Source organism: Limulus polyphemus, unplaced genomic scaffold (genome assembly GCF_000517525.1).
Source record: "Limulus polyphemus unplaced genomic scaffold, Limulus_polyphemus-2.1.2 Scaffold904, whole genome shotgun sequence".
Classification (NCBI taxonomy): Eukaryota; Metazoa; Arthropoda; class Merostomata; order Xiphosura; family Limulidae; genus Limulus; species Limulus polyphemus.
In genome coordinates, this window is record NW_013666514.1 from 252,671 (window position 1) to 260,501 (window position 7,831).

The window sequence follows — 7,831 nt, forward strand, 5'->3', positions numbered from 1 at the left end:
CTATTATTGCGGAACACAGGAGAAAGGTGAAGGTCATTGTGGAAGAGCAACAGTAGAAAAAGACTGCGTTTTGTGGGGATGGTAGGTAGAAGACGGCAACTGATGATAAGTTTGAGAAGAGGAGCGCCGGACAAGGATAAGTGTAAAACTGCCTTGTTTCCTCTGTTGTTCATATTGTTTTCCTGGACATATTTCTACTTGTGTATGTGTAACTTATTGCACAACTGTAGTGTTGAAACTAGGCGGGGAAATGTATCTACCTGTTACGTGAAATGTGTGGTTCGTTTCCTGTTTGCAAACAAACCGAACTAAATTCGTTTGCTAAATGGATCGATATCACCTCTTCAGGTGAACTCAGTTTGGTTAGATTTGTTTGCCAATCGAACTTTCTTGTTCACACTATCCTCCAAACGGAACGAACCGTACTGAAAATTCTGTTCGTTGAGAGAGGTCTAAAGTAAGGAAGTCCTTAATGAGTGAGAAATCCCTCTGATGACCCATAACTTATAAGCTAAGGATAATATTGATCTTAACAGAAGTTATTGAAATCTTTTACATAAATAATGAACAACAGAAGTCTTGAAAGTAGTCTCTTGTGATATAATCTGTTACTTTATTAATTTTTCTGAGGATGTTACTTGTTATCTAAATAATAAAAAAAAGAGTGTGAAATTGGTGTGCTTATGATTTCAAAAACTTTCTGAGAAGGTGCCACGCACAAGATTAGTTTAAAAATCACTTCGGTGATGTTGAGTTATGACCGAATGACTTGGTTCAATTGATAAGTTGAACAAATAGCTGACAAGTGTCTATTAATTATGCAAGTGCAAAGTAATGTATTTGAGCTATCATGATTTAGATCCCAAGTTTAATATAGATGAGAATTTACGTAATAACACGATTGAAGAAAACGATCTTGACGTAGTGGTGAATAAGTTACTCAAACCGTCGAAGCAGTACTCTGTTGCTAGAAGTAAAGCTAATAGAAATTTAGCTGTTTTTTTATATACACATTAATTACAAGTGAAATTAATTAATTATATATTTATACAAAGCAGTAGTTAGGCCTCACTTGGCATACTGTGTACAGTTTTGATCCCCTTATCTAAGATAGGATATTGATTTATTGGAAAGGCTGGAAAGAATGGATACTAGGATTATTCCTGGGATTGAAAGATTATCTTACAGTGATAAGCAAAAATATATTATTTTTTCTCCAGCAAAGATAGGAAAGTTTGGTTTGAATTTCGCGCAAAGCTACAAGAGGGCTATCTGCGCTAGCCCTCCCTAATTTGGCAGTGAAAGACTAGAGGGAAGACAACTAGTCATCATCACCCACCGCCTGCTCTTGGGCTAATCTTTTACCAAAGAATAGTTGGATTGACCATCACAATATAACGCCCACACGGCTGAAAGGTCGAGCATGTTTAGTGGTACGGGGATTCGAACCCGCGACCCTCAGATTGCGAGTCAAGCGGACTAACCACCTGGCCATGCCGGGCCAGAAAGGAGAGAGGAGGGTGGATTATTGAAGCTTGCAGTATTATCCGCAGGAATGATAGAAAAAAGTATCTGATTTTTTATTTTTTTTATTCTGAAGAACTGGAAGAGAGTGCACAAGTTGAAGATTTGGAAAAGATTATTATTCTGATAGTGTAATTGGCTTATAGAATGAGTTGTTATCAGTAGTCATAGATACCACTAACTTACAAGAGTTTAACAGTGGTATTCGACGATTTCCTGAAAAATAAAGTGTGTTTTTATATTTCACAAGAACAACCTTAAAGCACCAGATGGTCATCTACATTAACAATGTGACTTATGTTCCATTTATAAAAACCTTATGGTCATAAACGAATATCACATATTTGTCTTTATGGAGAAAATTTCCATAATATCTTTTACTTCATAAAGTAACATGGTTTGGTTTGGTTGCTGTTAAGCATAAGATACACAGTTAACGCTCTGTGCTATGTCCATCACGGGTATCAAAGCCTGAATTTTTGCGTCAAAAGCCTGCAGACTTACTAAGGTAACATAACCCAATTTACGTGTATATTAATTTTATCTTAATACTTCATCTTACAAACCAGTTTCAAATATGTTTTATGAATAAATGTTTATAAATATTAGGTATTAGAAATATATATTATTAATATATATATATATATATAAACACCATTATATTATAGGAATTGTTCGTTTCATTAATTTCGCGCAAAGCTATTCGAGGGCCGTCCCTACTTTTGAGGTGATAGACTAGGTAGGAGACAGCTAGTAAACACCACCCACCGCCAACTTTGGGCTTCTCGTTTACCAGCAAATAGAGGGATTCTTTTGTAACACCCCATGGCTAAAAGGGAAAGCATATTGTGAATTGGGTTTCGACTCCGCTTCCCGCAGATAAGGAGTTGAGTGCCCTAACAACCAGGCCATGCCAAGTCCGTTATAGGCATAACATTAAATTTTCAAAGCAGAAATTGACAGATTTTAAGTGGTTTTTACATTATTTAATAATTACTCTGAATATTATCCATATACTATTAAAATAATGGATATACTTATGTATTTGTTATGCATATGTTACAAAACAGGTAAGTTACCTATTAATCATGTATACGAACATGTTTCTAAAAACCACGTAATAAGTATTAGTTCGTATGCCGGCAAGATGACTTAGAAATGGTTTCTGCTTGTATTTATCCCCTAGTGGGACAGCGGTTAGTCTTCAGATTTACATCGCTAAAATCGGAGATTTGATTCCACTCAGTGCTTTATATCAGTTTCCTGGTGGTTCAGCGGTAAGTTTACGTACTAATCACGCAAAAACCTGGTGTTCGATTCCCAGTAGTAAGTTATGCACAAACAATCCATTCTGTAGCTTTTCGCTAAAAACGTAAATAAATAAACAATGCATTAAATTAATTTAAATTCCGAATACAAAGTATTTAACTTCTAATGAAAGTAAATGGAAAAACCTAAATTTATTGCATGAGTGTCATTAAAAGTTATCAGTAATTTACTAGAAATTGCTCATTTTTGATCGAATCATTTTATTGTATCGTTTTGCCATTCTTTGAAATATTTCTAAATTATCGTAAAACTCCTGTTGAGTTTTGGTATATTGATATTTTCCTAGGTAATAGTAAAAGCTCAGATATAGGATTGACGACAATTATTTAAAATGCAGTATTTTATCGCCATCTGGTGAACATACGCTATAATATTTGAAAATTATATTTTAATTCTTAAAAAGAAAAAAAATAATTAACTAATGATATTTGAACGCACCTTGATGAGTTTTTACCTCACTATACCTTCTTCAAAATATAATATTGTGGAAAATATTTATTTTTCACGTATTTCAGTTACTGGGAACCACAAATTTCTCTAATATTTGCTTTATCAAAGGCCGGTCTTTGGTACATCAAATACTAGGGTTTGCTCAAATGGTTAACGTATTTGGAATGTGCACTTTTATGTCGTTGGTATATTATGAGAATGACGGCCAAATCCCACATTTCGATCAGATTACAGAAGTGCAAGAGTCAACTCTGGGTATTGTTGATTAGCTCTCTAGTGTATTGGTTCAAAATTAGGATGGTTATGTGCAGTAGCTTTACGTGAAATTTATGAAACCAATATATACAACTTCTACGAAAAAAATATCCTTTCTTCTATGGCCTATGTACACAAATAACGTGTCTATAAATATCAGTTGTATAAGTAATGGCTGATTCTGCTGAGATATTATTGAAAATTAATTATTTTCTAACGCATAACTTGTTACGAAGAAGTGCATTAGAATACCAGCAGGTGGCATATCAACTTAATAAGCTATAGAGATTGAATTTGATATTTTCATTCAATTCTTATTTATACTGTGATAAGTTTCTTTTATTTATTTCTTAGAAGAACAACTTTGATGGAACTTTTATTCATGTACAAAGCACGCACACTAACCAGGATACATCCTCTATTTCAAAATTGAACTACTAAGAGATGGCGCTGTAATCCTACTAATATTACCTTATTTTCGCGCATGTACTAGTAAGTATGAACCTGTCAAGACCTTTATATTTCTATCTTTACGTTTTTGATTACCCCGCAAAGGATTTTTCTTGTTTCAATTGTCGTTTAGGTCTTCGAGTAATGTAGATCTAGTAGATTAGTATAAAGTATATTTTCCCCCCCTTTTTGGGAACCGATATATATTCTTTCGACCTGAAATATATATTTATTGAATGAGACCATTTTGGTGTTTTTACTTTTAATTTTTTTTTTTATTTTACATTGAGTTTGTGAAACCCAAACCTGAAATCAATTTTGCCTTATTATTACTGTGTCTAAAGCTTCGACTTTGAATGCAAGAATGATGAAAAATGTGAACAAAATATTTTCATATAGATTTTTAATGTAAAATATTATTCTTGAAAAAAAAAAAGAGTACAGGTTATCTATCATATTCTTTTGCAAACAGCGCAAAAGAAAGAAAAAATGTTATTGAATACAGACAATTTCTCATTGTTTTAAAGTCATGATAAATATATGTTATTTTAAATTTATAAATTTCAATCGTACTGGGAACATTATAGTTCTCTCTCTCTATGACTACCAGAATGTTAAAAAAATTAATTTTAAACTTAGATAGAGAAGATTAAGCCTGTACAAAATGGAGCTTTAGCATTGTCATTATAATATGCATTTCTGTAGAAAAATTAGGCTTAGATTTGTTTTAATGCTAAGCTACAAAAAAAAAAAAAAGAGTAGTTGCGCTCATTTCACCGCTGAGAATCGAATCCCGGATTTTATCCTTGTAACTAAAGTTTAGAAAATGAAATATAATGTTTAGAGGTTTCTATTTTTACCCCCCCCCCCCATTTTATTAAGTTAATAACTTGATTAATCTGTCATTTGCAATAGGATGAAAATATTTAGGATTTGATTCAAAGTGCCAGTTCACAGGCTTCGATTCAGTTTCGAGCTTGATTTTTTATTTGTTGGTAGTCTTAAGAAAATTTTGGTTATGTTGGAAATAAAAGTTATTGTAAAATCATAATTCAATACCTGCTAGAAATAGCATTTATCTTGTGGCTATAAATGTGGCTCTTATTTTATTTCTTTTAGGGAGATTCACCCAGTCTTTTATAGGCATTATAAATGCATATCTGGTGATACAAAAATTACCCGTTAGGTGTTTATTTCTCATTTCAGAATTTCCTTTGACGAAAATTATTACATAATTTATTATGTAATACAAACTGTGAATTATGCAAGAATGGTATAACGTCACCTAGAAATATTGTATTATTACATAAATTTATCGTGTAATACAGACTCTAAATTATGAAGTAATGATATAACACAATCTGTAAATATTGTATTATTACATACATTTCTTATGTAATACAGAATGTAACTTATGAAATAATGACATAATCTGCAAATAAAGCGTTGTTACATAATTTATTGTGTAATACAAAGCTGTGAATTATGAAATAATGATATAACATAATATTGCAAATACTGCAGTTTATCTTAACAATAGCATACATAGGGCGCCATCTATTAGAGCTTGATGCTAAAGCATATTATTGAAAACATTTTGTTCTTCAAGCGTGTTATAGATAATAGATGAATACTGAAGCATATTATAATTAACGATTCGTACTTTATGTTCATTGCTCACAGTTGAAATTTGAGATACATTATTCTAGTTTGAATAGAAATAAGTCGGATTTTGAAACATTGAGTTGTAAGCGTTTAGTATTTTTAAAGTATTCGCAGAATACAATCGTTGTGATCTAATAGAACCTAACACAAACGTATTAGTTGATGCACAATCTTGGTGTTTAATTTTATAAAATGTGCAAACATAATAAAAATGTGGTTTCATAAAACCAACGATGTATTTGAGTAAACACAATTTTGAATTGAAAATCGTACGTCACTACTGTTTCCCATAAAATACACAAAAAACGTGTGTGTGTGTGTATATATTGCTACAACAATCAATTGTGCAACCGTTCACAAAAGTCTGCGTTAGAGGAACATAATTTATGTTTGTTATGAAATAACACAAAGTTCGTATTAACGTATTACACAATTCTTTTAAAGTGTTTAGTATTATATGTTCACTTAACCCAGCTAGTATTGTCAATGTTTAGTATCCCCGGTTAGTGTTGTCAACGTCTACTAGTTCGGTGTTCCCACATCATAATCAAATGTTTAGTTGTTTTTCTTGTAATTTTGTTACAAGCCTTCGAGTTTATTTTGATGTTGTTGTTGTTCTATGAAATGTTTCTATCTAATATGGCCATTTCGATTATTTTACTATTTCTAGACAGAGAATAAAAATTAGGCTAAAACATTGCATGCCAAAGTACAATACGTGTGTCATACGTTAAGTTTGTTACATTTTAATAATGTTATTGTCCTTCAGTACAATAATCCTCGAATAGATTCCAGTGATATCTAACTATATAGTTGAAAAATAAAGATAAACCAAAAATGTCGTCATTACTACAGAAAAACAACTTTTGTTCATTACTTGAATATATAGTTTCGATTTTTAATACAACTTTTTCTGTGAAGGCCTCACTGGCTGAAATCTGTACGTTTCTTTGATAGTTTTTGTAGGACTACAACTTCGACAATGAATACTAAGCTTGATATCCCAAGCCCTGCTAACCACAGCAAGAAAACGCCTCGTAGATCAGTGATCTCTTGTGGATTATACAAAGCAGAAACTGGAGCTCCTTGCTGAAGACATTTGGTAGCATTTTTGGTTACCATGCCCATGTTCCTTTGGAAAATACTACTTTCAGTGAGCAAGCTCAACCTGGAAAGATAAAAATATACATTAGATAAAATAAAGGTTTTTTTTTTAATATACCTTCATCTTTTGAACGAATATCATTGTCTCGCTATACCAAGAAAAATAGCAAAGCCCCCTCATCACCGTTGTTTTATATTTGAGAGGGGTTACTTTGGCAGTAACTGGACGCGAACCATAGAAATTCAAATCTACAGTCCGGAATTTTAACCCTTGGTCTCCGTTGGACTCAATTCGGAAAGAAAATTGGGAAGCATTAACTTTTTCCTATCGCAGATGTTTGTAAAAAAGATATGAAATGGAATCTTAAATTCGAATTTCTTAAGGCATTAAAGAAACTGAGCACTTATAATTTAAAAATTAATTAATTCAGGCAGATTAATTGAAAACAGTAAGTAAGATGAAATGCGAACTATTTTTTATCTTATATAGTCTCAGTTGCATCCAAAAATGTGTTACGAACTTTCATAAATTTTGTACATAATTATACAAGCAGTAGGATTACTTATAAAATTATAACATTTGTTTGAAGTATCTTTTCAAGAAACATATTTTGCCTTTTTTTTTATCCACATGTAAAAAAAACATGTTTAGAAGTATAATCGTATGTAAATACTTAACTGCCATATATGTGCTTACATATAATATGGTCTGGCATGACCTGGTGGTTAGGGCGCTCGAATCACAATTTGCGGGCCGCAGGTTTGAATCCCTGTCACCGAACATGCTTGTAATTTCAGCCGTGGGGGCGTTATAATGTGACGACTAATCCCACTATTCGTTGGTAAAAGAGTAGTCCAAGAGTTGGCTGTAGGTGGGGATGACTAACTGCCTTCCCTCTATTCTAGAAACTGAACTATCTGCACGAGGAATCGAGCTCCGGATTTTAGCTTTGTAAGTCAGTACCACCTGTACCTATTCAATCTTTATGATACAGTTTTTTAAATATCAAACCAGCAGACAAAGGTTTGCTTTTGATACAGTGAAGCTAAAAAT